Source organism: Cucumis sativus, chromosome 5, assembly GCF_000004075.3.
Source record: "Cucumis sativus cultivar 9930 chromosome 5, Cucumber_9930_V3, whole genome shotgun sequence".
In the NCBI taxonomy this organism is placed as follows: Eukaryota; Viridiplantae; Streptophyta; class Magnoliopsida; order Cucurbitales; family Cucurbitaceae; genus Cucumis; species Cucumis sativus.
Window position 1 is genome coordinate 13630662 of NC_026659.2, and position 12202 is coordinate 13642863.

The window sequence follows — 12202 nt, forward strand, 5'->3', positions numbered from 1 at the left end:
CTTACAAATTTGAGCCTTGGGATTTGCCTTGTAACTAACCTCAACAACCTCTCTGTTTTCTTTTTCCAATTTATTTTCTCCTGATGTTTCTTTTAAATTTGGATGATTTAGGGTTCTCAGGGAAGGCGAAAATGGGAGAAAAAGAGTGGTACTTTTTTTGTGTTAGAGATAGAAAATACCCTACTGGATTGAGGACGAACAGAGCAACTGAAGTTGGGTACTAGAAAGCTACTAAGCTACTAGTGAGGGTGTTAACAAAGCCATCAAATTTACACAAACTAAAAACAAAGCCATTAACTGTCAATCTTATCAATTTAGCACCATACTAAAAAATCCACGGTAACAAAAATGAACGCATCAACAAAAATGACTATGAAAACCTGATTTTAAGGGAGATGAAAATCCACAGAGACATACCATATTTTGACTTGCTGGAGAATCAAGAAATAGAGGAAAAAAAATACATACCTTTAACCTAAGCACGAAGGTGAAAGAGGAACGGACAGTCGAAGAAAGACAATTAGTCAAGAGAACAGAGATATAGACGGGGAAGAGAGAAGAGGAAAGAAGTTGTACGATGAAATTAGAGAGAAGAACTTCCTGTGATCTTCATTAACCACATACAACAATGCCAAAGGAATCCTTCGTTAATGAAGATCACAGGAACATTGTTGTGCAATGAGATATTTTTAGTTTAGATTTATTATATTTTAGTTTGCATGCATCATTATTCTTCTGAAACTGAGTTTTTTTTTTATCTGATGATTTTTTATGTGACATTTTTAATTTAGATTTATTATTTTTTTTTTAGCTTTCCTGTATTTAGTACTACTATGAATTGTTTTGAAATTGTGGAGTTTTTTTTCCTTTGTTGTATTTTAATATCAGTAGTAGGTTTTCTTCAAGATATTTTTAATTTAGATTTTTATACATTGTTTTTTGAAAATTAGGGTTCATTCTTTTTCTTGTTCTTTTTTCATTTGTTGTGGGATGTTTTTTTTATGACATTTTAAATTTAAATTTATTATCTTTTTAATTCCTTGCATTCTGGATTGTGATAAAATTTTGAGTTTCTTTCTTTTTCTTTTTTTTGCCATTTGTTTTGTTATGTTTTTTTGAAGACCTTTTTAGTTTTGGTTTATTATTTTGGAGTTTGGTTGCATTTTGTATTATAGATTATTTTGAATTATTTAGTTTTTTTTTTTTCAGTCTTCTATTCTACGATGCCTTTTTACGAGACATTTTTAATTTAGATTCATTATTTTTTGGATTGCTTTTAATTTTGAAATTTTGAGTTTTTTTCTTCTTCTTTTTTTGGTTATTTATTGTGTGATGGTTTGTACTAGACATTTTAAATTTAGATTTATTATCTTTTTAGTTTGCTTTTTTGCATTATCAAGTCATTTGTTGGGTTTATTTTTTATGAAATATTTTTAATTTTGATTTATTATTTTTTTAATTTGCTTGTATTTGGTATTATGGACTGTTTTAAAATTTTGGAGATTGTTCTTTTAAAATTTTTGAATCTGTTTTTTCTTTTTTTTTTTTATTTGTTTCGCTATCTCTTTATCAGACATTTTTAGTTTAGGTTTATTATTTTGTAGCTTGTTTGCATTTTGTATTATGGATTGTTTCATTTTATATTATGGATTGTTTTGAATTTTTTTTCCATTGGTGTACGATATCTTTTTACAATACATTTTTAATTTAGATTCATTATTTTTTAGTTTGCTTGCATTTTGAAATTTGAAGTTTTTTTTCTTCGTTTTTTGGTTCTTTATTGTGTGATGGTTTGTAGGAGACATTTCCAATTTAGATTTATTATCATTTTAGCTTACTGCATTATGGATTGTTATGAAATCTTGAGTTTTTTTCTTCTTGCTTTTTTGTTTTTTGGTCCTTTGTTGTGTGATTTCTCTTTAATGGAACATTTTAATTTGTGTTAATTATTAAAAAAAAAAAATTCTTTTGTATGGATTGTTATGAAAATTTGAGTTTTTTTTGTTTTTTTGTTTTTTCTTTAATATCTTTTTATGAGACATTTTAAAGTTAAATTTATTTTAGGTTTATTGTTTTTTAGTTTGCATTTTTGCATTTTTGCATTATTGATTATTGATTATTTTGTAGAATTTTGAGTTTTTCTTTTTTATTTCGTTGTGCTATAACTTTATATGAGACATTTTAAATTAAGATTTTTTTACTTTTTAGCTGGTTTGCGTTTTATCTTATAGACTGTTTTTTTAATAATTTTGAGTACTTTTTGTTGTCTTTTGTTGTGCCGTCTTTTCAGGACGTTTTAAATTTAGTTTTATTATCTTTTAGTTTGCGTTTTGTATTGTATGGATTCATCTAAAATTTTGACTCTCTTCTTTGTCTTTTTCTGGTCATTTATTGTGCCATCTCTTTTATAAGACATTTTTATTTTAGATTTATACATTTAGCTTACAATATTTGAAATTTGGAGTTTGTTTTGATATTTTTACCTTTTGGTATTCTTTGGTTTTTCTTTTATTTTGTTTAATGGGTGAATGTTTTTCTTTGAACAGATGTGAAATTTGTTTTCTTCTAAAATTTTGACTCTCTTCTTTTATTTGTTGCATTTTCTTTGAAACTTTACTATGTCATCAGATCTCCTTCTTGTTTCTCTGTTTTTTATGTTTTTTTTCATGATTATGGAGGGTGTTCCTTTTTAAATTCGAGTTAATTTAAGAAAAATTGGATGTTTGGGAATTTTAAGAAAAATTGGATGTTTGGGAATTAATTTTTCTATACTATCTCAACTGTAATAGAAGACATGTGTCTTTTAGTTTCATTCTCGTTGTGTGTCTCTCTTTTATTTTTCTTATTTTAAATCTTGCTCATCTTGTTATGACACTATACAATCGTTATTATATTTATTTCTTGTGCGAAATCTTTTTAGGTGACATTTTTAGTTTAAATTTATTATATTTTAGTTTACATTTTTGCATTATCGGTTGTTATAAAATTTTGAGTTGTTTTTATTTGCCATTTGTTGTGCTCATTTTTTAATGAGATATTTTTAATTTAGATATATTACTTTTAAATTTGCTTGCATATGGTATTATGGATTGTTTTCAAATTTTGGGTCTTTTTTCTTTGTTGTGCGATGTTGGATGTTCTTTTGGCTTGCATTTAGCTTCCTAATTTAGACATATTTTGTTTATTTACTATCTTTTTAATTTAGATTTATTAATTTTTAGCTTGTTTATTGTTTTTTGAAATTTAGGGTTTTCTTCTTCATCTTCTTTTTGTTCTTTGTTGTGCAATCTCTTTTAACAAGATATTTTTAATTAAGATTTGTTAACTTTTAGCGCTTGCTTTTGTATATAGATTGTTTTTTGGAAGGGTTTTATGCTTGTTCTCTTTTTCGGTCCTTTTTTTATGGGACGATTTATGTCTTTTGAATCATTGTCGTGTGATTTCTCTTTATGAGACATTTTAAGTTGTTTATTATTTAGCTTGCATTTTGTATATTATAGACTTTTTTTGGAAATTTTGAGTTTGTTTTTCCTTTTCGTGATGGTTTTTCTGACAAATTTTTAACTTAAATTTATTATCTGGGAGTATTAAGGAGTTTTGAAATTTTGTGCGTGTGTGTTTTTTTTTTTTTTTTTTTGTCTTTCGTTGAGTGAGACTTTTTATGAAACATTTTTAATTTAGATTTATTGTTTTTAAATTGACATTTTTTCTGTGTCCATGGTTTGTTTCAATCCATTTGTTTTGTCCCTTTTTTTCTTTTATGCAACATTTTGTTTCACTTTTTGTATATAATTATAGAATCTTTTTACTATGCCTTCTTCCTGCGAGTCTCCTAGTTTCACTTTAGTTACTGAAGATTTCATAGCAGTTATTTTAGTTTAATCTTTCTTTTAGTTCTATTTTAATTTGATACATTATCCTTCACATTACCCAACTCTTTCTGTTCTATTGACATCCAATCAGTTATTGGAAAAGGATCAAAAATGGTAAATTTGACAAAATATTTACAAGTTATAGCAAAATTTCAGATTCTATCAGAGACATTCATAGCCAATAATTGAAGGATATCATTATTTTCAATTTTGCAATTTATCATTTTCTTAATTAATTAGTTGGTATATTGAATTTGTAAGTTTGCATTTTTTTTCATTATATTTTAGTTTGCATTTTTGCATTATGATTGTTTTGAAATTTATTTTTGATTTATTTTCCTTTCAACTTGTTTGCCTTTTTCACTATGAATTGTTCTGAAATTTTTAAGGCCCATTTTTGTCCCTCAGATTTGAGAGAAGTGGAGTGGCTATACTCCATGTTTAATTTGGCTCACAAATTACCATAATCCTAGAATTAGGTTTTTGGTTCTTCCTCCCAGTCGGTCGCAAACTCTTCTCCACTCCTCTTTGTCACTATTCCTTCGAAAACCTTTTTCCACTCTTCTTCGTCATTGTTCCTCACTCCTATCCTTTCCTTTTTTTTCCCTTCCTCAAATCCCTCATACGTATGTATGGAGTGGGTGTGTCTCATGATGCCTATATATGGAGAACTCCTGACGCCAACATTCAGAGTTGTATATGATATGTCGACGCTGAATTTCTCGATGTCAAGGCCTCTCCGGATGCTTTTTATATATCTCTCGACATTGCGAAAAGATTTCCAATTTCCTTTTGTGACATTTCCTTTACAGCATATGCTACTTTCTGCGTCACACTCCTTTAACTGTCATATCTCTTTTTTCTTGGGATTTTTGGGTTCTCTATCGTGCATAATCTTTAGCTTTAGGTTTATCATTTGGTAGGTAATGTCAACATCATAAATTAACATAATTGAAGTTCATCCTCATCACATACATTGGGGATGTATATTGTTCGAGAATATTGTAATTGATTTTCATTTCATCTTTTTGAAAATGTTTATTTATGTCCCTCATATGTTGTTGATTTTCATTTTATCTTTCCAAAAATTCTCTTACATACTACCACTACATGAAATTGGAGTTTTTTCAACGCAGAAAATGGCATCGGGATAACGAACGTCGTAAAAAAGGGGTTTTGTCGACATAGCGAGAACAGTGTCAGCATTGGTCTTCAATAACGACGTCAGGAGACAACGTCACAAAAGAGGGGGAAACAGTGACGTCGTTTATGAAGTCATGGAAGCTTTTTGTTTAAAAAATATTCTTTAGTTTCCACAACGTCATGCACGTCCACATCGTCGTTTCTTCCCTAACGGCAATATCGTAAAGGACAGCATCGGTGAAGCCCTAAAAATTATTAAAATTGTAGATTTCTCGCGACATCTACTGAAGTTGCGTCATCATTGGCCTATCTACAATGACGCACGTTGACCACGTCAGTAAAGGTCTAACCTTTAAATCACTATGAAACCTTTTGCCGACGTATTAGTCGTTGATGTCATCAAAAGTTTGATGATTTTATTGATTTGGAAAAGGTAATGTTGGCGTCATAAGTGACACATCGTCATTAGGTTAGCTTTTAACAACGCAACCACTTACAGCGTCGTTAAAAGGTGGGTTTTGCGACGTTTTTGTAGTGCGTCGCGAGAACTCTAGTTGTTTTAGTTGTGTTCACATAACACAAAACCAAAGTGAAGAACCAAAACTAAGAAGAAGAGAAAAAAGAAAGAGGAGAGGGAGACGTCACCATTGTTGTTGTTTTCGTCATCGATAATGTCGTCGGTCGTTGTTCGGCACTGTCCGTCACACCCATCAACCTCCTATCTGAGCCTTAGTTCATCATCTCTACTGGTAAAAATATTTATTTTTCATGTATATTATATGTGTATTAATGTATGTTTAGTTGTGTATATGTATATTGTAAATTGTCAGCGTAGATTGTATATTTTTTATATATGTTTGTTATTAAGTATAATGCATGAATATGTTAAATTAAATTGAAATTGAAGTTGAAATTGTTGTTGTAGGTATGTTTATGGTAGATTGTAAATTAAAATTGTATATTGTATTTATGTTTTATTATAAATTGTAAATTTTATATCAATTTGAAATTGTTATTGTATGATTTGTTTCTTATAAATTATAAATTATAAATTGAAATTTTTGTATGAATTAGTTAAATTGAAATTGTATAGAGGGATAATAATTAGTGAAATTGTGATTTTGGTTGTCGTAAAGAGATTTAAATATATTGAAATTGTTATTAAGAATTATCTTAGCCCTTAGTTTATTATAATTTAGTCAAGTGTTAGGTTGCTACCAACACCTGTTAGAAGTATTAAATAGATTTTTTAGTTTAAACTTTAGATATAGTGAAAGTTGATATATTGAATATTTGTGAGGTGTGATTTATTCATCGTGGAAATTTAGCATTTGAAAGAATAAATCACTACGACAAAAATGACATTTTATGACGGTTAATACAATCCAAAATTTAAAAATGGAGAAAAAATTGTGACGGAAGGTCAAAACACGTGTTTTTGACGGAAAAAAACGTTTTTGGATTCTACGTTTTGGTGACAGTTATTTATGGTACAATGTAAAAATATTAAATAATTTTATTTTAATAAAATTTATTAAAATAAAATATAATATATTTCTAATTTTCTCTTTCCCTCCCTCTCCATCTCCACGAAAGAAATTCCTTCTCTCCATAACTCGTTTCGGTCAGCCACACAAAAACGCACATACTTCTCATCGGCTGAGGGCGACCCACGAAAGTTGACGACGACCACGAAAGTTGAGGGTCAGCCATACAGAAGTTCTTCAGTGACCCACACCAACTTGTACCGCCCACGCGAATGACTGTTGGTGACCGACGACAAACGACGGTAGGTGTTCCACGACGGTCGGATGTGTTACCAATCGCTCCCTTCGTAGATATATGGCCGATCCATCAATACTGAAAGCCCTAATTTTTTATTGGGGTGGATTTGATAGCAATGCGTATTCCTTTCCCCACATTGAGCGGTGGCAGAAGAAATTGAGGGTACATAAGAAGATTTCTCTGATTCGTATACCTCATCTCTCTTTTCCTCTTTTTGCTTTCTTCTCTTTCCAATTTCCGAGTATCTGTGAAATAGGAATAGTTGGTGAATTTTTTTTCGCTCCTCTTTTTTGTGTGGTGCTATTTTTTTTTTTTTTTATTGTTAGTGCATTTCTGGTTCTTGTTTTTCTATTTTGCTAGAAGTTGAAATCAATGTTGTTTGTAAGGATGATAAGCTTCAGAAGGAGAGAGTTAGTTCCTTGCGTGGAGTAAAACTAACATTGTTGGTAGAATTATAAGCCAGGTTTATTTCATATGTATGTTTATGTAGTCTCTTTAATTTATGTCTTTTAAATTCCTTTGTTATCAGATCAAACAAGGTTAAGGTTCTTCTGTGTATTTTCTTGGGTATATATTGCAGAGAACAAATTTAATTTCTTTATATCGTTTATTTATTGTGTTTTTATCTGTACTTCCAACATAGTGTAATTGATGGTTAAGTCATTTTTGTCATTCCAATTTTCACTGTAGTAATAACAGTGATTTTAATGTTTATAAGATATATGATATCTGGTATGTAAGTTACGTTCTCAACATTGGAGTTGTTAAGACGAGGCATGACAGTGAAAACTGGGGTATGTACTTAGTTATAGTTGATAATTTTTTTTCAACTGAGACCTAGGTACGTAAACATCAATTTTGCTAGAATTAGAAATGAAAATTTGGTTTTTGATTCCACTTTACTCATTCATTGAGGAAGAAGCTAGTCATGTTGAGGGATTTAGTTGGAACTATCTTTTTCTTGTGTGTGTTTGTCTGTTGAGTATAAGTTTTGGTATAAAAGAGGTATTTTAACTTTTGTATTCTTCTTCCTTTGTATGCTGTCAACTGCGTTGAAGTAGTAAGGCAAGTTTTTCACGGCGCAGGAAACAAATAAGAGCCACCAGAATCTTTTTCCAAAATTATTTATTGATTTTATCACATGTGAATGTATATATGATCATATGTACTCTTAACTTTTTTTATAGCCACGTAGTTCCCTTTAACTTCTCCTATAAATATGTGCACCAATGAAGAGGCTTAAAATCCACCATAAGAGAAAAAAAAAAACAAGAAAATATTCGATTCAATTCAATTAGGTACGAGATTAAAAGAAAGATAATGAATAGTAGTTGTCTGCAGAATTGGCCAGAGCCGGAGGTGTGCGTGTGCAGTCGCTGGCAGAGAGTGGAATAAGTAAAATTCTTTACATCTCTGTCTATCTAAATATTTTTCTTGTTCTCCATTGATTTTTTTTTTTTTTGGGTGGGGTGCTAGACTTGAACATTATTATATTTATCTATTGACTTTTCAATTTGAAGAATGGATTTAGTATAGATGAAGGATGAGTTCTCCATTGATTTAGTATAGAAGGGAAAGTTTCCATATATGGTTTCTCCTTTTCATTTTCTTCAATTTTTCAAGGGAAAACTCACAAATCATTCTTGGTATGCTAAGAAGAAAGCCTTTTGCTATGCTAAAAAATAAAATAAAATAATTGTTTACAACATCTTCCTAATGTGAATCTACATTTTCCATTTTTTTGTTATTCCTTAAGAACTTGCTTGATGTTCTCGAATCAGTGCTCAACCATTTTTTGTTCATCATGAAGGAATAAATTCAATTGTTAAAGATAAAGATCTGTTTGTTTCTTTGTTCGTTTGTTTTTTTAATTGACGTGATCTAGAGTATTTGGTATGAAAGAAATAAGATGTTTTTTTAAGAATAAAAGGGTTTCTTGGGAGGAAAGCTAAGGTGCATATGACCTTTATCTAAAGCTTATTGATATTCAGTTTTTTAGTTTAATTCCTGTTGGGTAATTTGCTTTTTTTTTTTTAATGTAATTTTTAGTTTTGGTCTTGGGCTTCCTTGTTTCTAGTTACTGCTACTAATAGTTGTCTTCAGATTGTAAATTTAATTATCGATAAGAACTTTTTTCCCCTCTTTTTTACTTTATTTGATTGTTTTTGTTCAGAATGATTTCTTGCCAAGAACTGCCACATCCGTCAATCTTTTGGTATGTGTCACTTTTGAGCTAACTTTTTTGGATCTATAACTATTCCATTATTGTTGATGGGTCCAAGGTTTTTTTGCATTCTCATCATTGTTTGCAACTGGATGCGAAAAAAGTAGTAATTTTGACAAGTTGCTATTTCATTTTTTGTTTAAACATGGACATCCCTTACGAGTTACTTACAGCATCAAACGTGTAAGATTTATGATCGTGAACATAGGGAAGGTTAGCTCTAACCATTGAAATATTTAGTGTATTGAAATTGCTAGGATGCCACAGTTTTTTTTTTCAAAGTTGCCTTGTTAGAATTCTAAAAATCAAATGGTTTATTTTGATATTGTTTGTAGAATGATTGAAGTCATATTAGATTGAAAGCTAAGTGATTGTGTAGATAGCGAGGTGATCATTGAAGGTTGAAAGCCAGGTGATCATTGAAGGTTGAAGGTTGAAGGTTGAAGACTGATAATGCGTTCAAGATTTCTTATTTAAGTCTTGAATTTGGATCTTGTTTCATGTACTCTTGTAAAATATATACATAAACACAATATTAAGATTTCATTTTGTGTATGCACATGTAAAAGATAAATATTATAGTTTCTAAATGAATATTAATTTTATTAATTTGTTGGAGTGAAAAAAATATTTATCTATACCGACCAATATCAGTTTATAAAAAATGGACAATAATGCAACAATTAAATAAAAATAAATTTGTAAAAATGGACTAAAAATCAAAGCTTTAATGTCGTTTTTAAACTGACATTGTTGGACTTTTTAATGTCGGTTGTAAGGGCAACCAACACTAAAGATCTTAAGTAACACCATAAAAAAAGTCAGTTTAAAAATGACATTAATGCCCAATAATGTCGTTTCTAAACCGACTTTAATGAGGTCTTTAATGTTGTTTTTAAACCGACATCAGAGAAAAAACGACATTAAAGCCCTTTAATAACGCTAGCATAGATGTCGGTTGCCAACCGACACTAAAGGCCATTAATGTCGGTTTTAAACCGACATTAAAGGTCAAATTTCTTGTAGTGACAATTCAATCTCACTAGATGTACCTTTTAGTTGATGCTTGTTTTTCAATCCAATCATGATAATAAGTATTGTAACACATTAACACTAGGTCTACTGTAACACATTAACACTAGGTCTACTGTAACACATTAACACTAGGTGTACTGCAACAACTGTAACACTAGAAATTAACAACCTTATAAAATGAATGACAAAATTCAAATGAAGTGTTTCAACTTGATTTTGGTAGTTCTTCACAGTTCATTAAGAATGTAGAGTGATGCAAAATGATGTACTAGGGGAACGTAGCTTTCTAAAGCATGGAGGATCTATTATGAAACCTGGTTTGTCCATATTATACTTTATGGTACTATTTCAAACTTTCTTCTTTTCAATTTTTATAGCACCACTTTTATTTCATTTCTTAGGCAGTAGATTCTTTGTTTCATTGTTGCCTTTTTAGAGTACAGTTTTCATTAATTTTCTTTGTTTATTCTTCTTTTGTTCTGTCTTTTTCTCTTTTATTTAACTCTCCTAACAATTGTGGATTGTGTTTGTGTATTTGGTACTTTTTTTTCTTTCTTTCTCTATTTTGTTCATATTCTTGGTATAATGTATTTGAATTGTGTTTGTGTATTTGGTACATTGTGTTATGGTATTGACTGAAGACATATGTTCTGTATGTGTCATTTTCACTGTTTTTTTATTGTGTTGGGAGGGGGCTGGAACGAAGGATTGGGAGGGGGGCTGAAATTGTTATCACAAAAGTTTGGGCACTCTAGTTATTTTTCTATAATCTCAATATTGTTTTTTTTCAATCTTACATCAATGGTAATGTTCCTTAATTGCCTTTAAATAACTTTAAGTAGAACCTCCTCATAGGTAATGTTCTCTAATCATATTGTAAATGAGATTTTGTTTTCTTACTAGGTTTGGAATAATCCATTTGGAGCATTGAAGCCAATTTGGAGCAATTGATTGATATAACATCTTTTGTATGGTTGATAGCAAACTCTTGCTTTCAATGTATTGATTTTAGGCTTCTTGCTTCCAATGTCAATGTATATTTTTTTTTCTATGGAAACTACATTTGAACTAAACAAATGGTTATTAATCAATGAGTGTGTATGAATACTACAAAGTGTATCATTATGTATATATATTAAAGTGTTGACTTATTGTTTTCATATGAGTGTGATGTATTATTGTTATTGTTATTGAAGTTTTTAGTGTAATGGTTTAGCGACAAAAAAAAACAAGAATTGAGGAATACACAACACGAAAAAATATCATAATATACAAATTCGTAACATTTTTTTTATCGTCAATATCGAAACAATGATAATTAAATTTTATAAAAATTGTTACGATTGGTCTATCCATGACAAGAAAAAAATGTCATAATATATTAATTCGTGACATTTTCATAACTGTCGTCAATATCGAATCAATGACAATTAAATTTTACAAAAAACTTTCACGATTGGCATATTCTTGACAGTAAAAAAATGTCATAATATAAGAATTTGTGACATTTTTGTAACTTTCGTAAATGTGTAAATTGTAACAGTTATTTGTTGTCATAAAATACTAATTAATGACATTTATTTTTTGTCGTGAAAACGCATTTGTGACAGTTTTTTAGAACTGTCATAGAAGAACTTTTCACGACATGCAATATTATGACTGTAAATAACCGTCACAAATTTTTTCCATGACAAAAAACAACGGTCATCGTAGACCACTTTTCTTGTAGTGAATATAAGACTAATTACACGTATTTATGTTCTAGGTCTTTAACGATAGACAAGAGTTGGATGAAACTTAGGAATAAGTGTTATCCGTTGAGTAAAGAGAGGAAGTTTTAATTTTTAGAAGTTGTCAAGTGTTATCTGCTGAATATTTCTGCCAAATAACCCTTTCTATTGTAGGTCTTTTGGACCCACAAGCAATGATCTACTAATCTTTTCTCAAGGAAAAATTTGGTGGTTCTTGGGTGTGTCTAAGAGGGTTTTCATAGTGGTCCTCATCCATTTGATGGACTCGTGTGTGATGCAAGAGAGAAAGACTTGTACGGCCCAATTTCAGTGATGAGAAGCTTGAGATCTCTAGCTCTTTTTGTCTATTGATATCATGAAGTCTTTCTTTTCAATGGAACATGATCGGGGGA

General features: G+C 29.9%; 1 long non-coding RNA gene across 1 annotated transcript; it reads left to right on the top strand.

The window, feature by feature from the left end:
• Nucleotides 1-6589: 6589 nt before the first annotated feature.
• LOC105435411 lies at nucleotides 6590-9598 on the top strand. Its single transcript, XR_004216492.1, has 3 exons — nucleotides 6590-8195; nucleotides 8974-9237; nucleotides 9360-9598. It is a non-coding gene; the product is annotated as an uncharacterized LOC105435411 (long non-coding RNA).
• Nucleotides 9599-12202: the final 2604 nt, after the last annotated feature.